Raw genomic sequence first — 16621 nt, forward strand, 5'->3', positions numbered from 1 at the left:
CTGTGGTTCTGCCAACTGATTCCAAAAAAAAAAAAAAAACCCTGAGGTTCACTTTCCTTTTTTCATTCATTCATCCCACAAACATTTACTTCAGGACCCCTGCCACCATCCAGCACCTCCTTCAGAAGGAAATGGAGTCAGCTAGCTAGCCTGAGCAGCCTTCTAGATTTTGTCTGAAATAAGAATTGGACTAGAGAAGAGAGCACTCAACATAACTTGTCCTAAACTGAACCCAGCCTGCAATGACTCTGCTGACATGATTTGGAGACTATGTGCCAATCTGCTTGCATCCATGCAAAGATGTAAAAGAATACTAAAAAATGAATGTCTGTAGAAATACCTATGTAGATTATATGTATATGCATATATTTATACACATGCATATGTATATATACACACTCATGCATATATGTGTATATAGACAGGTGTATCTATACATTATGTGTGTATGTTTGGATCAGACTTTTGATTTCATTATCAGATTTTTGATTTCATTATCAGAATCTCGCTAATGAATATAGGTACCTTCTTTGTGATTTATAGTCATTGTTTTTTTAGTCTTATAGTTTATTTATAGTTGTTGGAGAGAAAGATTAAGTGACTTACCTCATTGTCACAAAACTAGCATGTTGAAAGCAGAATTTAGACCCCCCCCCAAGGACAGCTCTCTGTCTACCATACCATGTTTTTGCTGTTAAGTTGTATTTGACTCTCAGTGATCCCATTTGAGATTTTTCTTGGCAAAGATACTGGAGTAGTTTGTATTTCTTTCTCTAGCTCCTTTTACAGATGAGGAAACTGAGGCAAACTGGGTTAAGTGACTTTCCAGGGTCACACAGCTAGTAAGTATCTTAGGACAGATTTGAACTCAATAAGATGAGTCTTCCTCACTTTAGGTCCAGCAGTTCATCTACTGCACAGCCTAGCAACTCTTTCTCTTATTTGTCTCTCACATAATCTTCTGTTTCACCCCAATGTGATATCATTGTTTTCTTATTTGATATTCTGACTAGGGTTGGTTTACAAGAAGATTGCAAGGAGATGGAAATAGGAAATAGCTATATAAAGTGTTTTTAAAAGGAAGATGCCAAGTGAATGCATTTGCCTATCTATCTGGGAAAAAAAAAAAAAAAAAAAAAAAACACTGATCTGAGCACCAAGAGATTGACTTTAATTCCAACTCTTCAGTCACTTCCCCTCTGAATTCTCTGTATATCTCACCTTTGAGGCTCTGTATGCTTATCTTTAAAAATGAGACTGGATGAGATGATTTCCTTAGGTCCCACCCTGCTCCCATTTGTAGTGGTTTTACAGTTAATTAGAAAACAGCATTGGCTTGATCAAAACCAAGGTTCAGCACCCCTCTGGCACTGATCTGATTAGCTGTAGGATCCTGGACAGCTCCTTGGGATTCATTGCTAAAGAAAGGGGTTAGATCAGATGATCATAAAGGCAGCATGGTACATTGGAAAAAGCTGAATTTGGAGGCAGAGAATGTGAGCTAGAATCCCAACTCTGCCACTCATTACCTGGGTGACCTTGGACAAACAACGGCCTTAACTTCCCTGGGTCTCAGTTTTCTTTTCTTTTTTTATAAAATGAGAGGATTGGCAGGATCCCAGAGGATTTGTAATGAAACATACTATCTACACTCCTTCTAATAAGTGATGTACTCAAGGTGCAGAATGAGATAATATTTTCTGGGCTTCACCAATGGGGAATTTGTTTAGTCTATTGTTTAGTTATTTTGGTCATGCCAACCTCCTCATTTGGGGTTTTCTTCACAAAAATATTAGAGTGGTTTGACGCTTCTTTTTCCAGCTCATTTTACAGATGAGGAAACTGAGGCAAATAGAGTTAAGTGATTTGTCAAAGGCCATATGGCTAATTAGTATCTGAGATCCACTATATCAGGTACTTACCCTTTGCTTGACTATATATATTTATCATAAGAGCTTTTACTTTTTAATTGGGGCAGAGAGAGAAAATAGACTTTTGTAACTAGAAACATTATTTTAAATGAGGAGTTGGATTCTATGACTCTGGGTTGATGACAGCTGGTGGCATGCAATGATGAAGTTTGGCCATTTTTATGAAACACTGGGTTGCTTCGACAGGCTGGTGTGCTCAAGCACTTTCCTATTCCCTGGCTACAGGTTTTTTGACATTCAAGTATTGATATCTTTCACACTATTTTCACTCCAGGGCCTGTGCAGATGAGCCAAATATGCTGGGCTCTTATCCCTCAAATGGATTCTTTAATCTTGCAAATGTAAAAAGACCTGGGCAATGGCCAATTTCTGTTAAAGAAAATTTTTAAAAATCTCCTGTTTTGCTTTTTTCTCCAACACTGATTCCTAGGGGGGGAAAAGGATAAAGGAAACCTTGCTTTATCAAAGGTCATTCACTAGTTTCAAGAAGAAGGGGAAAAAATAAGATTTAGACTACCCAAGTAAATGCAAACATACATGTTTATTATTATTATTATTATTATTATCCCTTTTTATTTATTTTTCTTTTTGGGGAAAGAGAAATTTTAACATCCTACTCACTTGCTTGGTAATATGAGGTATGGGGAATGTAGAGCTATTCAGTAAAAACAGCAAAACAAATTTTAAAAAACAGTAAAAGAAAGAAACTGGGAATAAAAAAGGAAACTGTGGAAAGAAACATTTCTGGACTATGAGTTAGGAGATCTGACTACAAGTGCCAGTTCTTACAGTTACTCAAGGTTTGACTTTTGACAAATTCACTTCTATATGACTTAGACAAGTTATCTAAACTCTCTGGGCCACAGATTCTGCCCAGGAAAAATAAGAGGTTTGGACCAGATCAGTGGTTTTCAAAATGTGGTCCAGAAAATCCTGAGAGTCTCTGAAACTCTTTCAGAAGATCTATAAATTCAAAATTATTTTTTTTCTAATATGGTAAATAACTATAAATATAACTCACATAAAAACTCTTTGGACAGATCCTCAATAATTTTAATAGCATAAAGACACAGTTAACAAAAGTTTTGAGTACCATTGGCCTAGATCACCTCCAAAGGAGGACAGGAGAGGGAGAGAGGAACAATCATTTGATTGATGTCTACTATATGATGGTTGCTGCACTGTGTTTACAAATAATATCTCATTTGAGTACATGAAATGGCCCTTACAACTCTAAATCCTTAAAATTCATGTCTTTCAGATCCTCTTCTAAATTTCAGGATTTTTTTTTCCTATGTACAGTCTGGGGGTTGGATTAAATGAGAGTTGTAACTGGAGGGGGGATGACCCATTGAGCTTTATTTCACTTTTTATTGACCACATCTGTATTTCTTCAGCAAATGAAGACAGGCAGTAAGAATAATTAATAATAATTGGAAGCTCCCAGATAATACACATATTTCTGCTCTTTCCAACTTTAGGGGTTGTACATCAATTGAACTTCCCCTTTCCTAATGTTACATTGCTCTTAGGAGCTACTTAGGCAGTTTGGTGGCACAGTGGCCTTGGAATCAGGAAGATAAATTCAAATTCACACTTAGATTCTTACTAAAAGGGTATTCCTGTGTAAGTCATGTAATTTGTCTGCCCCAGATCTTCAATTGTAAAATGGGGTTAATAATAGCACCACCCATCTTGCAAGGTTACTGCTGAGGATCAAGTGAGATAGTATTTCGAAAGCATTTAGCATAGTGACTAGAACATTATAGGCATTTGATAAATGCTTATGTACTTGGTAACTCTCACCAAGTAACAGTCATACCAACAGTATTTGGCTCAGTACTGAAATCTCTGTTTCTCTTCCTTAGGATAGTGTCTTGGGAACTCTCTCTCCATCCATATCACTCCCATTAAATTAAGAGAATAAATTCTTATGCCTTCTTGTTACTTCTAGCATCAATTATAACCTTCTCTGTTTTGGCATTTCAAGTCCTTTATAATCTTACCCTAACCTACCGATCTTTCCAACCATATTATACTTTACTCTTCTTTACAAACTCTAGAGTACAATAAACTAGAATCTTTTAGTTCTTCATACCCCTGCTAATCTCCTGTCTTTGTGCCTTAGATATGACCCATCCAGGAGAACATTCCACTCAGGGAATGTTCTCCCTCCTCAGTTCTGACTCTCATTTCCATCAATACTTATTCAACTCAAGTGCTATCTTTTTACAAGGAGCCTTCCCTGAATCTTCTTGTTACTAATGCTACTTCCTTAAAATTTTGTATTGGATTGGATTTGTACATATCACATATATAATATATATATATGCATGTATATACATGTGGATATGTGTATGTGTATGTGTATATATATATCTGGAGAGACAGAGAGACATACAGAGACAGACACAGAGAGAGAGTTGTTTCTCTCAACAGAATTTAAGTTCCTTAAGGGCAAGGATTGTGTCTTTTATTAAAATGTTTTGTATCCTCAAGACTTAGCACATTCCCTGTCACATGCTGCCTGTCACAGGGCAAGCACTGAATAAATGCTTCTTATTGATTAGTCAGTTATGATTTTAATCCCAAAATCAGAAATCTCTTCCTGTAGATTCCTCCTTCCTCTGATTTTGATTTTAAAAGTTAACATAACAATAATAACTTATATTTATACAGCATTTTAAGCCTGTAGAGTACTTTTAAAGGCATTATTTCATTTAATCATCAAAAAATCAGTCAGTCAATAAACATTTATTTAGCAACTATTATATAGTCAGGCACCAGTTGATATAAAAGGAGGTAAAAAACAGTTCCTTCCCTCAAGGAATTTACAATCTAACGGGGAGAGAACAGCAAACCAATATGTATAAACAAATTATAAACAGGAAAAATAAAAAAATAATCAAGAGAAAGAAGGCACACGAATTAAGAGGGATGAGGAAAGCTTCCTGTAGGAAATGGGATTTTAGTTAGGACTTAAAAGGAAGCTAAGAAAGCCAGGAAGTAGAAATGAGGAAGAAGAGTATTGCAAGCATGGGACACAGCCAGAGAAAATGCTCTGAACTAATAGATGTGGTTCCCTTTTGTTGGAACAGTCAGGAGACAGTGGCACTGTACTATTTGATATTTCTTTGGCAAGAAATAAAGTAAAAAAGGACCAGAAAGGTAGGAGGGGAGTTAATTATGAAGAGTTTTGGATGCCAAACAGAGCACTTTGTATTTGATCCTTAAGGAATAGGAAACCACTAGAATTCACTGAATAGCTAGGATGACATGATCAGATTTAGGAAAATCACTTTAGTGGCTGAATGGGTGATGATAGACTAGAGTGGGGAGAGACAAGGCAAGCAAATCTACAATCCGGTTGTTACAGTAGTCCAGGAAGTGAGATGATGAGGGATTACACTTAAGTGGTAGCAGTATCCGAAGAGAAAAGGTGGTTTGTTTGTTTTTTTTCAAGAGATGCTGCAAAGTTGAAATCAATAATCCTCAGTGCTAGATTGGAAATGAGGCGTGAGAGATAGTGAGGAACTCAAGATTGTTGCTAGGGTTTAAGTCTGAGGGATTGAGTAAATTCTATTATTATCTCTACTTTCAAAAGGGGGAACTAAGACTCAGAAAATTTGACTTGTCCAAGGCTATAGTTAACATAATAATGATAATATTAAATAATACACTTTTATATAATAGTTTAAAGCTTGCAAAGCATTTAAAAATATCTCATTTGATCCTCAAAATAACCCTGGGGGGTAGTTACTATTATCTTCTCCATTTTACAGATAAATAAACTGAGGCAGAATCTAAGTGGCTTGCCCAGATATAGACTACTTTGAGATCCTGAACTAAGATTTTAGCTTGGGACTTCTTGTTTCCTAGTCCTCTACTGTATTCACCAACACCCTATGTTTCTCATACAGTATTCTACTTCATACTACTTGTCCCAGATACCTCTCCTGTAAATCACTAATGTACCTAACTCTGACATTCTGAAATTCTTAAACCATGAAAGTAGGAGAGAACCATTCTGGAAAGCAATTTGTAATTGTGCTGTCAAACTCTGCATACCTGTGTCTCTCCTGGGTCTGTATCCCAAACAGATCATAAATGAGGGAAAAGGATCTGCATGTCCAAAAAATGTTTAGTTTATAGCAGCCCTTTTTGTAGTGGCAAGGAACTAAAAACTGAATGGATGCCCATCAGTTGGAGAATGGCTGAATAAGTTATGGTATATGAATGTTATGGAATATTATTGTTCTGTAAGAAACAATCTCAGAAAAGGCCTGGAGGGACTTAAATGAACTAAGGCTAAGTGAAGTGAGTAGAGCCAAGAGAACATTGTACACTGTAACAATAAGATGTGATAATCAACTGTGATGGACTTGGCTCTTTTCAACAATGAAGTGATTCAGAGCAATTCCAATAGACTTGTGAAGGAGAAAGCCATCTGCACCCAGAGAGAAGACTGTGGGAACTCAATGTGAACCACAACATTTCATTTTCATCTTTTTGTGGTTGTTAGCTTGCCTTTTTTTCGTTCTCATCTTTTCTTTTTAATAGTTTTTCTTGGGAGGCATGATAAATGTGGAAATATGTATAGAATAATTGCACAAGTTTAACATATATTTAATTACTTGCTGTCTTGGGGAAGGGGTAGGGAGAGGGAGGGGAAAATTGGAACACAATGTTTAGCAAGGGGGAATGTTGTCTCTGTACGTATTATGAAAATAAAAAGCTATTATTAAAAAGTCAACAGTTATATCGTGAGATTGTCCATTTTATAGCCTTTTTATAATAAAGTCAGTGAGGAATTTAAAAAAAAAACTATATTTTGTCTCTACAATTAGGAGAGTAAATGGGATTATGACCTCTTGATATTTTGGCCAAGACCTAGATGAAATTCATTTGAGGATTGATTCATCCCTCAAGCAAATGTTCTTCATTGTTTGTTCTGTAGTCATCATATGCTAGTTTTTATTTTTTGTTGATATAAAATTATGAGCCTTATTTCAAATTCAAGTTCTTCCATCCATTAACTTTGTGATCCTGAATAAATCACTTAATTTCCCAGTCTGAATTTCCTCATCTGTAAAATGGTAATACTAATTTCCATACTGTCTGCCAACCAAATTGTTCTAGATAAATTACTTCACCATTTTTAGTACCATAAAAGTGTCAGCTGCTCATATTAATAGTAGTCCACCATGGGAAGTACTCACCAACTTTGTGGTCTCATCTTCTGATTGACTGGTTTCGCCTAAAACCTAGAATCTAAGAAGGTAGTCCAGACCACAGATGTTTTCATCGCTTTCTAGGCTACATTCCTGATAGTCTCCACAGGACTTACTTTATCATGACAGCTTCTTTCTCTCCCACCCCTCTTCAGACTCTTGAACACCATGATTTGCTTTCCCCAATTAAAAATATAAGCTCAATGAGATCAAAGACTATCTTTCTTTGTGACTCTTTTGCTATTATCAGTGTTGAACATATGGTAACTGCTTGTTGACTGATAGCTATAACACTTAAAAGTTCTTTACAAATGATGTTTCATTTGGTCCTCACAACAATCCTATGAGGTAGGTATCACTATTATTCCTACTTTAAAGACAAAGAAATTAAGGTTCACAAAGGTTAGGGAATTTGCCCGTAATAACATAGCTATCAAATATTAGAGGCTAAATTTGAGCTCATCTCCCTCACTTCAAAACCAATATTCAATCCACTATACCACCTAGTACCTACCACAACAACAATTTGCCTTTTTAAAAATATAATCATGTCTTTAAATTGTTCTTTGATATTAACTTATCCCACCAACTTACTTTCCATAAGATATATGCTGGTATAAGCGCTGAGACAGATAATAGATCAAATATAGATTTTAAACATAGACCAGCATACATACATAATACAACAGGGAATACTGTCCTTTCACTTTCAAAAGACAAATAAAAACATTTGCCAATATATATTGGCCAACTGACAATTTAGGAAACATTGATTAAGCATCATTTGTGTACAAAACCCTGACCCAAGCAGTGGAGGAATTTACTTAATACCTAATTCCTGCTTTTATGGAGATTGCAATAATTTTTCTTGACTATACATTATTGCTATAAGATTCTTAGTTGTCCTGATTTGTTTTTCTTTTTTAATTATGGAGGTAAAGAATAATAATGATGCCTCCCCCAAAATTGAAATTTATTTTTTTAATGTACAAGAAAAGATAGCAGAGTAGGAAGTAGTTCAATTGAACTTCTCAGAATTCCTCCACAAAAATTAAGAAAATGCATCATTCTGACTCCTGATTAGAGAATACAAGGGAAATAATCTCTTTGATTCATTTTTGCAGCCCAGGGTGACATATGAGGGCAGACACAGATGTCTGCAGACCCTGGATATGGGATCTAGCCAAGAAGAGCCAGACAGAGCGTTTCAATGTGCACAAACTGAATGATGGCAGAAGTTATGATCATGAGTAAGAAGGTATTTTAGACTTAGAGGACTTTGACCCTTAGTACTGAGTGCAGAAACAGATGCCAAAGGTCAGCTCTGTTATTTATCTAGTTCTAGGTCACAGATCTAGAACAGACTGAGGAAAGGACCTATATTTAGGGTTGGAATTCCAGGGTAAAGAGTGCTCATGTGCCCCAAGCTCTGCTAGAAAGGAAGAAATTCAGCTATTGTCTCTCTCCTCCCTCAGTAGTGGAATGGAGTACAATCTCAATTCTGCTCCCCATTCTATTCTAAGGGCTGCAGAGGAATGACCATAGCATTGAGTCTATACTTCTATAAATCTGAATTGACAGAATTTCTAACTGGCTGATAGTAACTGAATTCAGCTCCCATCTATTGGACCGCTAATCAATAGTAAGCCCACATACATATGGATATTTTACACAAACCAGGAGGACAATATTATGCTGGATCATACTAGTTTATGAAACTGAAAACTTTTGAGACTGAAAGCTTTCAAGATTCTCAATTTATTTCTAAAATCCTAGAATAACTACTTAACACTTAACACCCCCAATAAATAATCAGTAGACCCAAGAGGGCACAAAATCAGCCCAAGCATTCCCTCAAGAAATCTGCATAGTCTAAAAGCTTAATATATGGTTCAAAGTCAGGAAGTAGGTTGAAAAAATGAAGAAAGAAAAATAATCCCATTATTAAAAAGTTATTAAAGTGACAAAAATGTTCAGGATACAAACCTAAAAGAAAAGATAATTCCAAACCATCTACAAGCAAAGCCTCAAAAAAAAAAAAAAAAAGCAGTTTGGATGCTAATAGAAAAACTGAAACAAGAATTTTTCAAAGTTTTATGTTATCTTTTAAATATGTTGAGAGTACTACTGAAAAAAAATGAGTTATGGAAGAAAGAATTGAAAAGAGAATTAACAGCTTGGAACAAGAGGTACAAAGCTATATGCAAAAAAAAAACTTCTTAAAAATCTGAATAGACTAAATAGAAGTGAAAGAAGCCATGAGCAACATAAAAGAAAAGTCAGAAGGATGGAGGGAGGGAGGGTTTAGAATATGTGAAGTCATCATCATGAAAACAATTGACCTGGAAAACAGATTTAAAAGAGAAAAGAATCATTAGATTATCTGAAAGCCATAATCAGAAAAAGAAGTTAGATATGGTATCCTAAAAAATCATGAAGTAAAATTGTGCAGAACTATTAGAACCAGCAGGCTAATAACAAAGAATTCTCAAGTCATCATCTGAAGAAAAAAAAGAGAAAAAATACAAATGAAAACTCCAGACTTTAATCAAAAATAATAATAACAATAATGACAATCAGCCAGAATGATATAATTGAAATACCAATGCATAGTCAGAATCACAAAAGATTTACCATTCACACCTACAAAGGAGGAGAATATTGTAGAATTATTAGAATTAGCATTAGAATATTGTATTCTTTAAGACAAAACATATAAGCTTACAATCAAGAGTAGCATACCTAGCAAAACTGAGGATAATTTTACATGGAGAAAAATGGTTCTTTAATAAAGTAAATGGTTTCTTTAATAAAGGATTTCTAAGCATTCATGATTAAAAAGGCCAGAAACTTTTTGTAGAAACTTTGAAATTCAAACACAGAAGTCAAGAGCAACATTGAAAAGTCGCTATGAGTGAGCAAGCATAAGGGACTAAATAAGTTCCTAAATAAATAAGTTTCTAAATAAATGTTATCAAATTTTAATTTTAATATGAGGAAATGGCATATGTGGCTCCTTAAAATTCTATTATGGTCAGAATTGAAAGGAGTCTAATAAAACAGAGGGACCAGAAATTATTTTGTTTTGTTTTAATTATCTTAAAATAAGAATGAAAATGGAGAAAGGATGGAATCTATAACAAAGAGAAGAGATAAAATATTAAGAAGAATTATCTCATATAACTGAATGTGGAAATAGAAGACTACACAAAGACGAAAGCATAGAGAAAGTGGGAGACACTTCAACTTTGCTCTCACCTAAATTGGACAGAAAAAGAATCCAAATGTACACATAGGTAGGCACAAAAATATGTTTTTCCTCAATAGGGAAAGAAATAGCAAAAGAGGAGAAAAAAGAAATGATAAATTAAGCTAGAGGTTAGTCTTAAGTACAACAGATTTTAACTTAGGAGGGCAAATGTTGAAAAAAGGCCAAAAAATGAAGAATGAGAGCCTATCATTGGGCTCTTGGTGAGGAAAGAAAAAAAGGGCAGAGGAGCACTGATATTGAGCACACTCGTTCTCTCACCAAACTTCCCCAGTCAAAAATTTTTTTAATAAACAAAGAAGAAGCCAGAGCCACAAAAAATGATAAGTATATGAAAACAGGATGAAGGGAAAAACATAATTAATGATAGTAACTGAATTTGAATGAGAGAATGATTAGCAATAGACAGAAACACATTTGAAACAAAGATTCACATCAAGTTAAAATAAGGAGCATGAATGAAATTTATTAGGCTTCAGGTAACGTAAAAAGGTCAGGGATAGAAATTGTAATCTCAGACTAATAGCAGAAATAGACTTAAAAGAGTGCTGCTAAAGTGGAACCATAAACAATGAATATCAACATAAAAATATTGGCACCAAATTGCATAACACCTAAATATGTCAAGAAAAAATGAATTATAGGGAGAAACAATAAAACTATGAGTGGGAAGACTTCAATTTACCCCCTTTCAGATTAAGATGAACACAAAAATGAACAAGTAAAAAATAAAGATCTGAATATGATTTTAGTAAAGTTAGATATGAAAACTTTTATATTATTGAATAGGAATGGGAGAGTACAAATATTTATCAAAAGCCTTAATAAGGTAATAAGATTTGTCAAAATTCAATCTTGACTAGGTCATAGCACAGAGTTATTAATAGCAATTCTTCTTTCTCAGGGGTAACAACACCTGGGAGAAATGACACTTTACCGTTCCATCTATGTAATTAAAGTTCTATTGAAAGGTGGGTAGCTGAGTTTTTCTGAAGAAACAGATCAAAATGAATTCACTATATAAACTAGTAATGCAATGATTACAATAATGTAAATGGAAAAAATGGAATGCTGTAAATTTAACCTAAAAAAAAAGATAAGGAAAAGCACTTTCTTTCTTTCTTTCTTTCTTTTTTCTCAGAAGTAAGGAACTATTGGCAAATATTTTTTTAAATAACATCAAAGAGAGGTAATATGTCAGTTAGTTTGGCTAAACTGATTTTTAGCTTTTAAAAATTTTTATTTTAGTAGATAGCTCATGGAGTAAAGAAGGTACAAAGGATATATTTCGAAATGAAGAAAATATAAAAACAAGAAATATTGATTAAAAGGAAAAGGAAAACAGGAAAAATGTAAATAAAAGAATAGAAAGTATGGAGGAAAGACTCTTTAGGCAAGACTATTGTTTTTATTGTCTTTATTTTTAAAAATAAATTCTCAATGTCTAGCAGAATTCTTTATATATTGTAGGCACTTAAGTATTTCTATATACTGAAGTGCAATATTCATGGAAAAGAATAATGGAAGCTGAAGCTATAAAGGTAGTATATTTACACTCTTTGTGGGCTGTTGAATATAAAAAGGAACTTTTAAAATTATTCAGTAAGCAACTGAGAGCCACTATAATTTTTGAACACTGGAATGACAGGAATGAAGTCTATTTATGATAAAATGGTCTTTACTTAAGATATGAAGTTAAATAAAATGTAGTTCTTCTCTTGTATATATTTTTGCATGTTTAGGTGTATATACAATGCTGAAAGAAAGACCAAAAGGAATGAAGTGAACATCTTAGGCATTGGGAGAGAGAGCTAATAGAAAAGTTGTAGCTTTTTCTCTGTAGAAAAAAAGTGTACCATCCATAGAATGTTCTAATAGGTAAACAGTACCAAATGGTCTGACGATATGCTTTCAGCAGAATACCAGAGAGGAGGCCCACTGAGAAACTCAAAAAAAGCAGAACAAACAAAAAAAATATCTTTCTTCTGTAGGAGAAAGGCTTAATAATCATGGCATACCACAGCAAATAATGGAGGTAGCTGATAAAGTAGGAGAAAGTCTTACTAATTGTTCACAACATAGCCTAGTAAATATTGAATGGAGGATTAGATGACTGCAATGAAATCTGGATGGGTAAAGATAAGCTGGAGGAAAGATATGATGCCAGTATAGAGTAGTTGAGATTTGATGCCCAGTGAGGGACTGAAGAGGCACAATTTCTATCAAGGTGGAGACTTAGCAGAGAACAATTCAATATCAGCACCTTCAGAGATATGAGTTTCCCTCTCTTGCATGTGTTTCAGCTATATAATTTCCCATCTTCCTTATATTTCAATGACTTATACATTAGTTTTCTGCATACAGAGCACTTAGATACCTTAAGTAAGAAGAGTTATTTGTGCAAAAGTGATCTCCAGATATCTTTGGGAAAGTTTCTGATATTATTTTTATTACTTATATATTTTCTTTAAATGCTTTTATTTCAAACTAGGTATGTTCTTCATCTGATTCAACACATCAGTATCTGTAACCAAAGATGAATTTCAGGGGCTGCATGGTGGAGAGAAGACTAAAATATTACAAATTCATAATCTCTAGCATTCATTGCAGTTCTACATCCTAAAGAAATCTATTCCCCCTGGCTACATACAAAATATACCATAAGCCACTGGTCAGATACATTTTCAGGTAAAGAAACAATATTTAATACTTTTCTAGATGGACAATAAGACCTATTTAAGGTGCATAAGCAAAATCAACCAAAAATTTATTCTATTTGGTGAATGGTTGAATACAACTATGATTGAGTAACCTGAAACAAGAAATTGCACATAAGGTGGCAAAACTTAAAATTCTGTCAGCAATCCTTTGGCATCAAGAGTGCATTCTGTTTTTTATAATGGAAATTTTATATTGTTCTCTTATGGATTATTACCTTGTTTTTTGTACTTAACGATGACTAATTCTAGTTTGGTAAGAGTGTATCCTTGATCTGGACAATTTTGATGCTTCCCCAAGAGTAATCCAACAATTGATCAAGGATTCCCATTAACAAAAAGATTTATTTGTATAATATCTACCTTTTCCCATCCTTACAATGGAACATGCAGAAAATGGAGCCTACCTTGATGGGATTTTGCTCAGGATTTAAAAACTATTTAACTATCAAATATCAATCTCTAATCATCACTACTCTCTATTTTTTTCTTTCTCAAACATTGTTTTATTGATGCCTTTGAATTCACAATGAAATAATTTCTAACCTTAATTCCTACTCAGATTGAACTCTCCCTTATGACAAAGAAAAACAATTAAGCAAATCCATCTGCTACAGAAACTTTGCCTGACGACATATATAACATTATGCTTTCACAGTTACCCACCTTTCTGTGATGAGAAAGAATTTTTTTTGTTATCTTTTTCTGCTCTCTTTTATTAACTTTCCCTTTGCTCAGAGCTTAACTTCCTTTTTTTGGTGATATGTCCATTCTTGTTCTGCAACACTTCATAAGTATCTTTTTACATTTCTTCAAATTCTTTATATTCCTAAATTATTTGTATACTATACCAATCTATTATTTGTTTTCAGTGGTTTCCTAATCAATGCATAACTATTTTATTTCTAATTCTTGATTTTCAGAGTCCAAATATAAAATCAAACACATATATGAATGTAAATATTGCATGTGTATACATACATATTTAAAATGTATATATTTTATGTATATGCACACACATGTATATATATAAGCCTATATATTTTATATAAGTGGGTATATGTATGTATAAGTGATAAAACCAGTGGTAAGATCTTTAAGTCAAAGAATAAGAACTTTAGAGTTATTTTAATTTTGATCTCTTTTGCTATTAATTATATAGAACATATTTTCATGTATTTATATTATTTATTTATTGTGCCATTTAAAGTTTACAAGTGTTTTTTGAAAACCATGTGCTCATATTCTTTGACTACTGATCTCTTGGAGATCTCTCTTAATTTTCAATCTTTCCTTTTCCACTGACTCATTCTCTATTACTTATAAGCATGCTATGATCAATAAAAAATCAATAAACTTTAACTTAAGCCTACCATCCCTTCTTGCTGTTAATCTATTGTCTCTCCTTTTTTCACAGCCAGATTTCTAGAAAATTTTGTCTGCAGCGGTTAGCTTCACTTTTTCCCATTTCACATACACATCTCAACCCCTTGCAATCTTGCTTCCATACTCATAACTCAACTGAAGCTACTCTCTCCAAGGTTACCAATGAAGTCTTAATTGCAAAAACTAATGGCTTTTTCTTAGCTCTTATCCTTTTTGACCTCTCTTTATGATTTGAAATTGTTGACTATATTCTCCTTCTAAACCCTATCTTCTTTCTGGGTTTTTGTGACACTGTTCTTCCCTTATTTCTTCCTACCTGTTTGGCTAAGCCTCCCCAGATTCCTTTGTTATATTATTATCAATGTCCCCCCCCAAAGTTTAGGAAATTTCTGTACTGGACTTTCTTTTCTCTCCCTTCAATCTTATTCTTGGTCATCTCACCAACTCCCATTGGTCCAAATATCACCACTAAGCAGATGATAGTCATCCCAATTCTTAACCATACATACTTCATTTCAAAATCAACTTCATTTGGTAGCTTGTACCTAGATGAGCAAACCTGACATTTTTCAAAGAGAACTCATCATATTTCTCCTCAAATATTATTTTTTTCCTAACTCCTTTGATTCTCATGAGCATACTATCATAGTTTCCAAGACCAGGTTTAAAATCTGAGAATTATCTTCAATTATTTCTTTTCTAAAACCTCTCCATATCTGGTTAATTGAAAAGTCTTATAAATTCTACCTCTCCCCTAACCCAATCACCACTCTATGCGGGTTCTCATCATCTCTCACCTGAATTCCTGCAATAGCTTCCTCATGTTTCTCCCTGTCCACAGAATATCCTCCCTCTAGTCTCTCTACCACATAGCTGCCAAATTGATATTCCTAAAAAAAAAATCTGATAGCACCAATCTCTTACTCAAGAATTTAAAAAAAAAAAAACTTTCTTTCTTTAACTTAGCACTTCAATGTCTTCCTTTGTCTACCCTCTCATACATATTGTATATTATGACACTGTGTATTCTAGCTAAACTGGCTTCTTTGCTGTTTGTAAGTAATTACATTTTATATCCTTCCTTGGAGTATTTGTGCATTCTGTACCAGATGCCTGGAATTCCCTCTTAAAACTTGTAAAAAAAAATCACTAGCTTCCTCCAAAGCTTACTTCAGGTATCAACTTCCACTTGAAGCGTTACCCAGTTATTAGTGCTTTTCCCCAGAAAGAGTACTTTTGTACATTGTATTAATTTTATTATATTGTATGCAATTTTTTGTTACATATAATTTCTCCCCTTTAAAAAGAATACTATCTGAAGGTAGGGAGTTAATACCTAGCATGGTGCTTGGCACATTGTAGGAAATTAATAAATGCTTGTTACATGAATGAATGATCATCAAATATCTGTCTATACAAGGCAAAAGGGAGATATTGTAGTGGAACACTGGATTGTGAGCACAACATTTTGGGCTTAAGTTCCAGCTCTAGCTGTGTTGCCTTGGACAAGTCATTTTACTTTTTGGGGATTCAGTTTTTCTCTATAAAATAATAGGATTATAATAGTTGATTTCTAAGGTCTTTTATATGTCTAACATTGTGAAGTTTTATGCAGCTGAAAATAGTCATAATTCAACTAGTACCCAGAGAGATGAAATTCAATGGTCACCATCAGGATTTTCATTATATTATATTTTCCCTAAGTACCAAGTCATTTATTAATTTATTCCTTCAATTATTAATTCATTTCTTCAAGGCATTATTAAGTATCGATTCTGCACCAAGCAAAATACCAAATACTGGTTCCCTACCTTCAGGAAGTTTATTCTCTATTGAAACTATGTACACATAGACAATTAAATACCATAGATATAGATTTAGATACAGATAGTACATATATATATATATATATGATATATATATATGTAAAATATATATATATATATGCACATCTATATATATACACACACACATATATACATACACACTTATTTGTCAATTTTGATAAGGACAGGACACTAGTAACTAGGTAGAACAAAATAGTTTTCTTATAGGAAGAATACTTGAATTTGAAAAAAACTTTAGTTC

At 33.7% G+C, this 16621-nt stretch overlaps 1 protein-coding gene across 14 annotated transcripts in view; it reads right to left on the minus strand.

Moving 5' to 3' along the window:
* DLG2 (discs large MAGUK scaffold protein 2) overlaps positions 1-16621 on the minus strand; it is a 2604243-nt gene that overhangs the window by 2046922 nt on the left and 540700 nt on the right. The gene's annotated exons all lie outside the window — the stretch shown is intronic.

The sequence above is a fragment of the Sminthopsis crassicaudata genome, chromosome 3 (genome assembly GCF_048593235.1).
Source record: "Sminthopsis crassicaudata isolate SCR6 chromosome 3, ASM4859323v1, whole genome shotgun sequence".
Classification (NCBI taxonomy): domain Eukaryota; kingdom Metazoa; phylum Chordata; class Mammalia; order Dasyuromorphia; family Dasyuridae; genus Sminthopsis; species Sminthopsis crassicaudata.